At 40.0% G+C, this 14,409-nt stretch overlaps 1 protein-coding gene across 2 annotated transcripts in view; it reads left to right on the forward strand.

Moving 5' to 3' along the window:
• Stx18 (syntaxin 18) overlaps positions 1 to 14,409 on the forward strand; it is an 89,465-nt gene that overhangs the window by 12,422 nt on the left and 62,634 nt on the right. The window lies entirely within an intron of this gene.

The following is a 14,409-nucleotide window of genomic DNA, read 5'->3' on the forward strand; positions in this document are numbered from 1 at the left end:
TATATATATATATATATATATATATATATATATATATATATACACACCACTAATTTATTTGGCTGCATGCCTATTAGAAATATCTCATAACTGATTTACCTGAATATCTGTTGAAATATTGAGACTTGTAACTACTTCCAGTATGTCACTAGTTTAAATAAATGGAACATTTTTACCAAGTTTGTTTCAGATTTATCCTAATTTCTTAAAAGATAACAACTAGAAATTTAGTTTGTTTTATATTTAATTTTTTCTCCAATAAAGAGTTTACATGTCCTCATATTGTTAAGCAAATGGTTACTGGATCACTTAAAACCATGAAGTTACATTAGAACTTAATATGAGAGAATATGGAAAAGGTAGTAGGCATGGCCACTTAAGCCCATAAGTCCAGCTCTTGGGAGACTGGCAGGATGATTGCCACAAGTTTGATGTTGCCTGGGCCATAGTAAGTTTTGGCTATTGGAGCATAAAGAGCAAGTACAATGTGTTGGGTGGCTAGCATAGCAATGGGTGCTGCAGTGACAGATTGTAGCCGGTGCTGTGCCGTGACATGGGAGTGGGTGGGCTGAGGTTTGTGGCCTGATGATGAAAGTGTTCAGATGCTAAAGGTGATTCTCAATCTATGTAACATGTAACAGCCTCTTAAAATATAACAGAAGCATTTAAAGTCACAGCAAAAAAAGAAAAAAAAAGAACTCTTAGTAATAACCTTGAAAAAAATGTTAATGACTCAATTCTGTAACCATCTACAGAAGTCCGGAGGATGTAGAAGCACACTGAACCTGGGAGGGAAGGGCAGGTATTGCAGAGAGATTTGGCAATCTAAATTAGTTTGTAAGTTTGAAGCAGTTTCTATCAGAATTCTAACAACTTTTCTGAGAGGAATGAGAAAGTAATTGCAAAATTCATCTAGGAAAACAGATGCAAGATAATTGATCTTTTCAAAACAACAGAAAAGTTTGTGCCGGCAGAGCAGGGTGCTGGCCTTCTCAGGCACAAAGCATGCCTGAGCCTTGGTCTAATGAATACGTACAGATATGACATCTTCATGAGGCCTTTAAGCCTGTGACTGTGTGTTTCAGAGTTATCCATGCTTTCAAAGGAGATATGTAAATCATTCTTACACGTCTTAGAGTAAATACACTATGAAGGGATTAACGATTTAGTTATGAAAGTAAAACAGAAGAAAATAGGAAATGAATATTGGCATACTTTGTTTCTAGAGGTGGAGGGGTCTTTCTGAGTCTGCAGTGCCTTAATGACGTTAGTGATGCTGGTCCTGATGATAGAGCATAGGGGGATCACTAGGCAAACATGGCATGCTAAAGAGTGTATCAGGGTCCAGGAAGAACTCCTTCACTGTCAGGTTAGGTTTAAAAAGCCATCCTGAAAGTTCTTAAAGTTAAAACTGAGGGCAAAACTCCATGCTCCAAGCATGGAAATACTGGCTAGCTGGAGTAACCATAGCAACTAGGCAGTTTGCTACTGCGAGCGACTTTGTTTCTGCTTCTGCCATTGAGAAATTCTTTAATGAGTACATGCTACTTTTGTATAAAAAGCAGAATAGAAGTGAAGGGCCTAGAAGATGAGGTTTTACTTGTAGTAGGAATTGAGGAAGAATTAAAAACTTTTAAGTAGAAAACTGTCACGGGTAAGCAATATGTACGTCTGTATTAAATGTGCTGTGGAAGGGGCCCCTATTTAAAGGATGTCTGTGGTAGAGCCTTTTGTAAAGGAAGTAATTTTCCTATAGCTTAGCTGGAGTTTCAGGTCAGATTCTCTTACCCTGATCTAGAAAATCATCCACGAATGTTGCATCGACCTATTAGCTTCCTGGCCAGCATTGTAAAAGTAAGCCTTAACAATAGCTGCTATCACTGAGCACCTACCTTACCTGGCCTTGTGTAGCAACTGTCATTGACTGTCCTGCAAGCTAAGGGCCTATCCTGTGAAGAAAATGGGGTTTACCTCCCTTGCTGATCCTCTAGCACTGGCGATGTAAAGAGTGATGAGAAGGCATCTATTCCTGGCTGGCCTGCTACACTTGCAGGCTCTTAGGTATACATTTTCTCCTGAGGGACCTGCACTCTGTGGCATTCCATGAGCCCTGTGGGCCACTGGGCTCTGCGCCTTGATGTGCTGTCACGCTAGTAGTTGTTCTTACGAGTACACTTTGGCGTGTAAGTCATATAGATTTGAAAGTACTTGACTATTTTGGGGGGAAATAAAAACTACTACTGATGAACCAAGCTTTTTGGGGGGGAGAGTCTTGAAACTCCTCCTTCCTTTTCCATATTCTGTCTTCCTTCCTGGTTTCTTTTTTTTTTTTTTTTTTTTTTTTTTTTTTTTTTTTTTTTTTTTTTTTGTGAAACAGTTGTTTAATGATGGTATATTTCTTACAGATTATGTTGATGTTAATATACTCTGAGAGAATAAGAAAAAAAAAGCTATGTTAGTCATTGAGAAAGATGTGTACTCAGTTTATAGAGCATAGACAGTTGAGAAATATGATTCTGCTTTTCATGGCGCATACTGGGACCTGATATGGCTTTTTAAAATTGCCCAGTGAGGCAAGGGACCAGTCTTTTTGCTGTTGGGTATGAACTTCCTTCAAGGAAGGACCCTAATGTCGGGGAGGAAGCTGACTACTGCTCGGGGAGACACTTGGCTTGGGAGACACTTGGCTGAGAGCCTCCAGTAGTTGGGGCAAAAGATCCTCAATCCCTAATCCTAACCATAACACTAACATTAGTGTCGTTGTGAAATGCTGCACACAAAGCTGCTGGCATGGTGTGGTAATTGTAGACACTCAGAAAAAAGCAGCTACTTCAGCGTCACCCTGTGTGCATTAGGAGTAAGAAAGCTGCTTAGGTTGTGTTCTGGGATAAGATTCAGAAAACCATCAATTTCTTAGAATCTGGAAGGAGACATTTATTTAGCTAGTGATTATGAAGAATCTCTGATTGGCCAAGCTCATATTTTTGGCCCTTATAACCCAGGAAAAAGAAGAGGTGAATTCTCATGGACTTCTAGTCTAATGGCAGTTCCCATTAGACAAATGTATATAGAAACTATGTCAGGAAGTCAGAGTTGTTTCAGGTAAACTCTCGAAGTTTACCTGAGATTAGGCAAAGTAACAGGGGAACTTTGGGGGTTCAAGGAACAAGAGATTACTTCTGGGTGAAACTGAAAGACAATTTTGGGGAAGAGGTGATGAGTAGATCTTTAAAGACCCATACATTTTCTGTATGTGGGAATGAAGAGAGGAGAGACAAGCTTGGAATGAATGGAAGACCTTAAGGTGGACACTCGGATGGCAGCTCAGATTGAGAAAAGCCCAGCTTACCCAGGAGCAAAATAAGTAGGCCATGGACATGCCATATATCCGTTGGCTTCTGGGATCCACTCTGGCTGGGATGCTTATCTTAATGGATAGCATGCCAGGATGCCCTTGCCCCCTGGCTTCTGGTGGGAGCCAGTAGCGGGAAGTTCCAGTGGGATATAAGAATGATGATAAGAGTTTGTTTGGCACCTGGGTACCAGCTTTGCATCCATGGCCCATGAGTCCATTAGGTGTCTTCTCACCACCTAGAGCTTTTCCTGTGTATGTCAGACATCTTGTATATCAAGATGGGTTTACTAGCCAGCCAATCTCAGGGCTGCAGTATAGTCCCACTCACGGTCATCCTGAAAGACAGTGATAAGGGGAAACCCCATGACTAGTACTTTGGACAATTCATCTCTGTCTGTCGTTTTAAGGTGAATTTTGTTTGATCCGTTTTTCTCCCTTCCTTTCTAGCTTAGCATTGCAAAGGAAAAGTCAAGTATTTTCGGCTTCAGTGTGCTTTTTCTCAGTGATGTGGCAGTTCATACTTTTCTTCCAAATATGACCTGAATGGTTAGAGGTAGTAAATGGCTCCATGGCATACTGACTGTAAATCTGAGTTGAAATGGAATCTGTAAGCCATTATCAGATTCCAAATCAAGCTGCCGTGGCCTTCTCCAGTTTTGGTTTCAGTGAAAGTGTGTTTTCATTCTGTCAGTGGACAGTTCACACACCTACTATTAAAAGAGCATTCACAGTGAATACTTGATGTGAAAAAGACTAGTTAAATACTTCAACTCCAAGGGATTCCATTAAAGTAATAAGGAAATTACATTTAATTTTGAATGGAAGAAAGATTTTTAATGCCATTGCCATTAAACATTTATCATCTACATGCGGTGCTGTTTTTCGCGAGTGAATTCCCGAAGCACAGTTGGTCTTTATATAGGTAGAAAGGAAATATTCGTGCCGAATGCATAGTTTGATGTCACCTTCTTAACTGGAGAAAAGCACACTTCTCCAAAGAATAGAATGTGATGGTTGATTGGAAACTTTTGGAGCTAGAGCTTTTAGCTCTACCTCCTGAAGTAAGAAAAAAAAAAAAGTATAAATGAGTCCCCAGATGAAGGCGTGGTGGGGTACTTCATAGCCCTAATTGACTCCAGACACAAGCCATGATTTGTAAGCAAGCAGTGACAAGAGGAAGTGAAATCAAAATTAAATTAAGGGTAGGAAGGGAAGAAAGATCTATGAAGGAGAGGTGTTGAAGTTTCTGAAGCTTCTAAAGATGAGTCTATGAGTAAACAATTGGAAGTCTGCAGCCATGCCTCAGCTATGTAAGAAGGTGAACTCTGGAAACACCTTGCTCCAAAAAGAGACCCCCTCTCTTGTTTAAGAATCTGTTTTGATACTCATTGCTTGGTGTAGTCAAGAGAGTTCAGGTGCTTGCTTCTGGACCATTTCACTGACCAGAGGCATAGCATCATCTACTGTGAAGCTCAGGTCAGGATGTCTTGGAGGACAGCCTTTTCTGTTTGACATTTTGACGTTGTTGTAGATTTTGTAAATAAATGTTTAGGAATCAGCTGTCTACATTTGTAGTTGTCTCACTCATTTTCCTCTCTCCTGGCAGTTCTTGTCTATGTAGTGACCAGGGCCCAGAGGACAGGCAGGCCCTTTGTCCCACTTCCCTTACAGCAGAGAACACATGGGTCAGCACGTATCTGGAAGTGAAAGAAGTGAATCAGCCACAGGTTTTTCTCTAGTGTTTGTTTCACTGTGGCTGTGTGGATTGAGGCCCTGGCCACCTGGAGCTTGATCCTGTGGAATAGCATCAGGCCTTTCATCTCTCTGCAACCAGGCCACTGTGCAGAAATATGTCATTTTCATCTTCTTTCTTTTAACTCAAAAACCTTCCATTATTGCCCGTTTCCCACAGGACAAGCTCTCAGTTACTTGGCTGGTATCTAGAAGGCTTTATGAAACTAGCTGTGTCCTTCTAAAGTGAATTTCATGCTTCTCTGATAGTCCTTTCAGCTTCAACCAAGCTTCCCTGTTCATAATCCTATCTGCCTTCTTGCCCCCCTGGTTAGCTGCTGCTTTCTTCTGCCTGGACCAGTCACTCTCCTCTACTTTTTTAAATTTGACTTACCTTGTAAGACATATGCTAACCTACATTGGTCTTCTGAAGTTGAACCCCTTGCTTCCTGCTTTACTTATTAAGTGAGGAACTCTTTCTGGCCTGTGACAATGTTTTTGTTACTGCTACAAGTCATTTGTCAGTCACACAAGACTTAACTTTCCAGGCGAAACTGGAAAAGTACTGTTGTGTAAATTCTTCATGGCATTTACTCTGGGCCACAGGAGATGGAAGAGGAGAGGTTAAGACTCCACCTTCATGTTTTCTTTTTCAGAGGATGTAAACATCTAATGGTCCTTATGCCTCCTTGTACAGCCATAGCCTGGCAGAGTCTGGCCTATAGTACAGTTTCCTTACATGGTTCTGGAATAGATAAAAAAGGCTCTCCCTGGGTATTTTTTATTGTTTGAACTAACAGGGATAAGTTCCCCTCTTAAAAGCCACACAAACACATTTTCATTTGCCTTTCCACCCTCAGAAGTTCTTCCTGCAACATGTCCCTATCGCCTGCCTTGGGGGTTCAGACTGAAATTTAAATCAGTTTCCTGTCCTCCTCTTCTCTGGGAGACTGGAGAGCAGTTCAGGTCTGTCCTCACTAAAAGTTCTCCAGTACATCAGACTATTAGACTGCCTTCAGGAGGAGCTTCTTAGATTGAGTTAGCCTGAGGACTGTCCTGTTCATAAAACCATTTTTGTTGTTATTAAAACAAGCATACATTTGTGTTTGTTTTTAACTTCCTTTTCCAACTTTTTACAGAACTTAGTTCTTTTCACAGTTTCAGCAAAGGGTAACTCTGCAAGGGCCTGATAGACACTGTCAGGAATGGAGGGTATTCTTTTTAAATCGTTCTCCTATTTGAAGTATGCTGTTAGCTGCCCGGCTCCTAATCTTGTCAGGTCTAACCTGGAATCTATTCTTACCTCTTAATGTTTGTTGTTTTATATTTATACATACATATATAGGCTTGTGTGGCTTTTAAGAGGGGAACTTATCCCTGTTGGTTCAAACAACAAACAAACAATATGTGTGTGTGTGTGTGTGTGTGTGTGTGTGTGTGTATGTATGTATATATATTATAATAAAAATATTTGTATATTATATAATATATTTGGAGAGTATATATTTACTATATTAAATACATATTAAATATAGTATGTATTATATATAATAAATACATATATTCTCTAATATGTACCTTGATTTTTTTTTTCTCACAAACACTAATTTAAATTATCAGGAGTCTTATGGTTACAAATTACAAAGACCTCAATGCAAATCAAATTAGCTTAGATGATCAAAAGAATTTATGGATTGATATTACCGACTGGCTGGATTCAGTTGACCTAACAATGTCACCACATGGTGAGCTTCCTTTGTTCCTTCTGGTCTGCCTTTTAGCATTGGTACTACTCCTTTTTCAAGTCACGTCACATGGGCCTTTTTTTTCTCTTTCTTTCTTTCTTTCTTTCTTTCTTTCTTTCTTTCTTTCTTTCTTTTTCTTTCTTTCTTTCTTTCTTTCTTTCTTTCTTTCTTTTCTTTTTCTTTCCTTTTTTTTTTTTTTTTTGATGTGGTGAGGAGACAGGGTCTTTCTATGTAGTTCTAGCCATTCTTGAACTCCCTATGTAGACCAAGCTATCTTTAAACTTGCAGAGATCCACCTGCATCTGCATCCACTTGAATTAAAGGCGTACATCTTCATGCTCAGTACCATGGGCCTTTTTATTCCACCGTAAAAACATAGACATTAACTTTGGCACCCTCTTAAAGACCCCCGAAAGCCCTTGCTTTGGGGTAGCCAAACAAGTTGCCATGCTCTGTCCTTGTTGTACCCACACAGATGCTGGAACTCAGCTAGTTCAGTGAAAGGCCTGTCTTAAAGTGCAGGCCTGTGGAGGAGATGGATAGTATGTATATCTGTGTCACTTAGCTCATAGCTCTTCAGCTGTAGTGTGTCACTGCTGAGCACCGGGGAGGAGGTTTCCAAAGGAAATGTTCCTTAGAAGGAGCCGATCATAATGGTGACCAAAAAGAGCTGTGTTGCATTCAAAGTTGTGCCCCCCCACTCCATGTTGGACACATTGGTGGACATACTCTGAACTGAGAGTGTCTCTAAGAACCAGGTCTTCCATTTCTCACTTCTGAGCACTTCTGTTTGAGCATCCTCTAGATGTCTAGCAGACAAGCACAAGTCAGATAATCTCTGATCTTGAGAATTTTGAGTTTAATGAAAGGAAGGCAGGCATTAAGGTATGTAAGGAAAGCCTGTTGTAGTCAGTGCTGTCATTACAGGGGCAGATGGCAGAAGGGGAAGTGTAAAACTCACACAGGAGAGCTCACTTTTCAGCTTGACCTTAAAGTGTACAGAGGGATTCCCTCATCGTGAAAGGAACAGCTTTCTCCTGAAGGCCATTGTGAAGTATCAACCATTTCTGTCAGGGACTGACACAGTCAGATATTGTTAGAAAGCTCATCCTGCTGCCTCTTGTGAGTCAGGCTGGCAACAAGGATGATGTCCTGGTTAGCCGTCTCAGTAACAAATATAGGCAGACCCAGGAGAGGCCTGAATTAAGTTAATAAACTGTAGGGACAGAAGACATGTCTGATAGGAAGTAAGCTCCATTAGATATAGGAGATGAAGTGTTAAAGATGTCATTAAGGTTTGGTTGTAGTTGGACGTGACTAAGTGGGTGATTACATTTTGTGCTATTATCCGGAGTACATGGCCAACAATCAAGTCCTACATCGATCAGGTAGGTGCAAAGACAGACGTGTACTTCAAGACTGGTTTCTATGCCAGATATGAAGACCCAGGTGGTATGGATGTAAATGGAGGCTAGATCCTAGAGAGTGAAGAATTGAAAAGGCTCAGGGTAAATCATAGAGAGACATTTGAGAGGTCATCAGAGCATTGGATACCTGAGGCATCGGCTCTGGAGAAGGTGGGCACGCGGGCCCTCCACATAACACGTATGTTAGTTCTTGATGAAGGTCACCTAAGATGGCTTATAGCATTAGGATAATGGCAGGGATCTTGGAGTTCTTGTGTTCCTAGAAAGTGATCTGTGGCCAAATTACTTATTAGCCCTACTTTCCTCCCTGGTAATGGATAAAGAAAGTAGTTTTTTAATTGAGGGAATTAAAATGAATAAAGGGCTTTGAAAGTCCTCAGCTTAGACGGTAGGTGTGTGGGCCACTCTGCATACTTACACTCCTGTCTCTGCACTGGCCTACCAATCTAAGTGTAGAAATAGCTTACTTGGACTTGTTTCTCTGAAAACTGGGATTTCCTGTGCAACTATGCAAATATCTGATGCCTTTGAAGGCTTTTCAAATCATTTATTCAGTTGCTTTATTTTGACTTCCAACTTAGATGTGATCATCTTCTGTTTCTTCTACATTTTATGTAATTTTTTTTTTGTTCCTAATGCTTCATAGTGTAGTTTCCTGTCTTTATTTCCTTCTCTCCCTCTCTTTTCACTTTTCTTCATCAGAAACTTTTACCTAAAAACTAGCATGCTCCATTAGTTTCCTGCATTGTGGTATATTACTTCAATCAGGCCGCTTTCCTCATCCATCTGTAAGAACTGGGAATAGTTTCGAGTCTTCTCTGTCAGGGTCCGGAATCCGAACTTGCTGTCTTCTTCCTCTTCTGTTTTCCCAAGTCTATGTCTTAAATCACTGGCTGTCTCTGTATGCCCACAATAACCTAAGCAGCACGAAGCTGGAATTGGATTTAAAGGAGAATATTGTATCAGGGCCATTAAGTTTTGGTCTTTTATTGGACCTGGATTAAAATAGAATGGTATTCAGAGTGTGAATATGTTGCTGAATCCCTAGCACTCATTGAGTCTGGCATCGTGTGTGTTCATTTTTCAGTAACTGGGTGGGTCACTTTTTTATTTATTATGAACACAAACACTGATGCTAACAGCTGGCATGTGAAAGGAAAGAAGGCGCTGGTGATGAAAACCATTTAATGATTAGTGAGGAAACAAATATTGTTTAATGAAAATAAAAACCATGTCGAAAGGGCCTAATGCTGACTTTTGGAAATATAAGCATGTTGCGGTCTTTGTGTACCCTCTGTCCTGTACAGTAGATATTGTTTAAAATTGCTTGGGAACTGGAGCTTGCAATTGTGAGCCTGGAATGTCCTGCAGATAATTAAGTTGTGGTCAGGCTTTGGAAAAATAAAAAGTTCTCGAACTATGATTTTATAAACATGCTACAATAACATTTCTTTATATTTAACAGTTTCTTATAGAAAGTTGATACTCTCATGAGGCATTGATTAAAGGTAAAACATCAAGAAAGAAAAAATATTAAATTAAAACTTCACTTAGGATGTTGACAGTTGGCTTGTAATATTAAACAGATGTGTATGTTCCTGGGGATAGTCTTCTTTCTAAACTGAATTGCTAAGTTGTATTTTTTTTAATGACAACTACAAATTTTTGATCAGTTAATAATTTTAAATACCCGTTCTACAATCTTCAGTATCTAACTTCATCTGTAGTTTGAGCCTTCTCAATGATATAATGACTGGTGAGACCTTTGCTGCCTCTTCTAAAGCCTTTCATTTTCCCCACCCCCATCCCTCAATCCTGAAGCTTAGCCCGGCTCTTCTGATTTCATGATGCATTCTTGGAGATTGATTCCTTGAAATAATTTTAGGATCATTGGGTGGAATTCTACCCTGGCAGATTTATGTCTGTAGTTTCCTCCCATGTAAGCTTTGCTTTGGCATTTGAGCACACAAGCTGACCTACATTGTGGTATTGTGTTTGTGTGGTCAATTGTAAAGGCTTCATAATATGTCTGTAGAGCCAGCCATGCAGATCAGCCCATAGCCCATGCTGTGGGGCCAGAGAAATGCCAGAGAGGGGACCTAGAGGAAACATGGCCACGAGTGAGAGATGCTGTAAACTGCTTAGGAGGGCTTTGCTCTTGCCCTCTCTAAGGCCAGAGTCTAGTAAGGGCAGTGGGCTTGGGTGGAGGAAATGTGGGTTAGATGGGTGAGTGAGTTCATTCTATAGCATGAGGTGAAAAATACTTTGCAACATCATACAGTCTTCAGCTCTTTTTGCATGACTAGATAAACTCTGCATTGTTGTGTTTAGGCTAATGCAAATTTTAATTGGAGACATCATTTTTGTTGCGCAGTCATTGATATGCAAGCATCTTAAGTTTCCTGAAAGGTGTCTGGTTACACTAGACAGAGCTTTGGGGCCATGGATGCGCTTATTTATCTTGGAATCGTATATTGTTTGCACAGTCTTCTTTGGGGAATCAGAGTTTGTTGTTGTTTTATATCTAGAGATTGCATTTAGAAAGCTCTGATTTGGGGCCTTAAGTATATGGGAAACATTTTTAGTAAACAAAGGCTTGTTAGACTATCTAAAAAATTAACAATCTGTTTTAGAATACAAAAGTGTTTTGTTCCAAGAATAATGGCTCTTCCTTAATAGCTTGTTACTTTGGCATGGCTGTTCTTTGTGTATATGGGTGTGTATATGTATAATGTATGTGTTGTCTGTATGTGTATATACATGTATGTGTGTATGTGTATATGGTGTGTATGTGTGCAGAATAAATTTTGGTGTGTGTTGTCTTCACAGTTTAATTCAGTCTGCCAGGTTCTCCCGGAAGTGAGACTCACAGATAGACTGCACCCTTTTGAAAAGACTTGGAACTTTGAGCTATGTACAAAAATAAATTCAGTATAATTTGTTGCTCTAGAAAGAGCCACTCAGTTTTAACTTAGACTCTGAAAGGCAATAAAATGTATCATTAAGGGCTGTATGTATAGGTTTTTCCCCCCTAGTCTTCATGCTGTTTCATTCTAATTCTCTTCCAATGTTTTGCTATTAAGGACTAATGCAAATAGTTTGGATAGTTCTCTCTAACCAGAATTCCTAATTATTAACAGATTTAAGTAGAAAATTCTGTTTCACTTTGCCATTCTTACTGCATCATAAGATAACTCTGTAAATGATATTCATTTATAGATATTTTGGCTAGCGCACAGATCCTAATTTTAGTATTACGCTTGACTGAGCAACAAGCTGCTGTGATCAGCCAAGGGAATTGTATTAGGCAGGCTTTATTTTCTGTGTCTGTGTAGTCTGCAGTATCTTCCACCCTCAGAGAAGCACAGCTCTAAGAGTTGGTTTTTCAGTCTTCAAATTAAAAATCTTAACACAGGGCGAGGGAATGTGAGAGTTTCTCAGAGCAGGTGATGACTACTTGCTGGTACTGTGAGGCTCACACACTGCCATCTTTCAAACACCTCATTTGGTCCTCACGTTTCTCCACATAGAGTTAGTGTCTTCTCAGCTGTTTTGCAGATAGTGAAGTAAGTTTGTTAAGGAGCTGGGGGTAACACTATTCCTTTTCCAGGATATGAATTCTTGGGTCATTTCTCAACGCAGTTATAAATTGGAATGTGGAAGGTACTTTATTGGTCCCTAGTGGTCTGAAATGGGAACTGCATCTCTTGAAATTTTCATTAGAACTCTTTATAAAGAGTTTGATTGGAAAGATGATAATAATTGTAGCTAAGTTATCTTATTTAAAATTCTCTCCAGGGCACAGCTGTATTCCTTTTCCTGCCTGGGCTTAGCTGTAGCCCATCTGAAAGCCTGGGTGCTAGATTTGCACCTGTACTTTAAGCCACTTAGGACTTACTTGGAGGGACAGTCTGAATATGTGTGTTTGCTAAGAAGGTTGAGGAGCTCTGGTGGGACTTGCCTTTGTCATCTTCTGGTCAGGTTTATCTTACTTAATTTTCATGAAAATGATGTGTTTGTTACTGTGGTCACACTGTGATTAAGCTTTGGCTGATGTAGGATATTTTATTGTCCCTGTCCTGGAAAATTATAGCAGTTTTTATGAGGAGTGGTTTGTGGGTTCACACAGCCCACTCGGAGTGCCACTTACTATAATTCTCTTCTAAAAGAACCATAAAACATCATGTAAATTGTTTAAAAAAGGAAAGGTCTTTTCTGAGAAAGACACGACATCTTTCCAAGCTTCATGGCTTAGCCCAGTTTATCTGAAGCGGGAGGGTTAGCAAATAGAGTTGCATGAGGACAGCGAGGCTGTGAGCTGCAGCTGCTCAGCTCTAAGCCGGGTGTTGATGCAGTATAAAGATCTGAATTCTGTGACCTTGAGTGCAGTTAAGGAAACGGGGAGGAAGAGGTGAGAAAGGAATTAATTAAAAAGAAAAAAAGTCTTCAGCCATTACCTAAGGAAGCCAGGTGCTCATAATCCGTGTTACTACGTGATTTTTGGTAGCCAGTCTTGTGAAGCTTGTACTGAAACCTCCATGTAGACTGACCTAAAGAAGCTCTGTTCTCTTGGCAGTTTCAATGCCAGTTGGCTTGCTGTGTTCGGTTTATGTGCTGTGCATGAAGAAAGCATAAAACATCACAATCACAAGGCCAAAGTTCTGTCATGGTTTTGTACAAATGCCTTATTCTGATCCTATCTTGGTTTGAGCATGAGCCTTCCAGAGAGCAAGGGCGGAAATTGGGAATGATTTTCTACAGCAGTTACATGCTACTCTGCTTCTAGCCATTCAATATAGGTCGATCTTAAGCTGAGCAAATCGGTATAAGAAAATCCGTGTACATGTGAAATGGGAAATTGGGGTAGTTGTTCATTTTCCGTGAAGATATAACTTATGGTAGATTTAATTTTAGAGCCACTTCCTGGGTCCTGTAACTTATAGTAAGCTTAATTTTAGAGACACTTTCTGGGTCTGTGCAAGATCATTATATTTGCAGTGACTTCTTTTAGAGGCAGGAATGAACCACCTCTAGGAACACGAAATGTTGCCTGTAAAATGTGCCTCTGTTCAAATCAGTGTTGTTAAAACATCCCATTATCTCTGTGCCTTACAGACTGATTTTGTGACAAGAAGAGGTGACTATTAATCACATTTGTGTGTCTTACCAGGAGTATTGGTAAAAATGCCAAGTGTGACTCTGAGTCTTTTTCTGTTTTCAGCCAAAAAACTTCCTACATACTTGTGATTTCATGAAGAATAGCAGCTTGGGATTTATTCTGTGACCATAAATTCCTCTTTGTTGTAAAACCTGAACACACACAAAACCAGCTTCCTAAAATGGAAGCCTTTAGCGACTACTCCACAGTCTGTACTTTCTATTTTCACTTTGCTGGTGTTAGGGTATTTCTGCTCTATCAGTATGACAACAGAAGTGAATTTGGATACTTGGAATGGAGATTGAAAAAAAAGAAAGATACTTCTAATGTCATGATATGGGTGGAAAAGCTATGAAGAATCACAGACTGTCTACAAGGCAGCCTTCAAATCTTTGCTGTTTTCCCCAGGGTCCTCTGACAGGGTTGGGGGCCACTTGTCCAAGATGTTAGCTTGAGAAGCCTCTGTGTTTCAGCATACCAAGCAAAGGCAAATGGCATTTCAGCCCAGGCTGGGTGTCTGTGCAGATGTCCATGGGGGTCTGGAGCTTGTACATTAGAGAGTGCTTTCTACGGATTTATGTGATGCGGCGTGGTGACTTCATGGTTGTCCTGCTGGATAAAGAGTGCTGTGTTTGTGGGGGGGAGGGTCTTCTTTTTAGATTAGAAAGTAGTTTTGCTTGTTTTGTTTTAGCACAGACAAAATTCCTAGTCATTTGCAATTCTTACAGAACCATATGCAGGGTTTAGTCAAGAATATGCTTTATTTTTAAGTTGTTAGGCTAGAAGAGAACCACATCCTGGAAGATAACCACATCAATGTTGCTAACAGCTTGGTCCAAAAGACTGTTGCTTTTTCTGTTTTTCACTTGAGTCCTTTAGGAAGTATTTTTCACGAACCTCGACTATTTATCAAATAGTAACATTTGTATGTGAAAATCTTCATCATAAAGTAATTCCTGTCAGAAAAGAGTCACGGTCTTTGAATTTCCCCCC

The sequence above is a fragment of the Psammomys obesus genome, unplaced genomic scaffold (assembly GCF_907164565.1).
Source record: "Psammomys obesus unplaced genomic scaffold, mPsaObe1.curated_primary_1811, whole genome shotgun sequence".
Taxonomy (NCBI): Eukaryota; Metazoa; Chordata; class Mammalia; order Rodentia; family Muridae; genus Psammomys; species Psammomys obesus.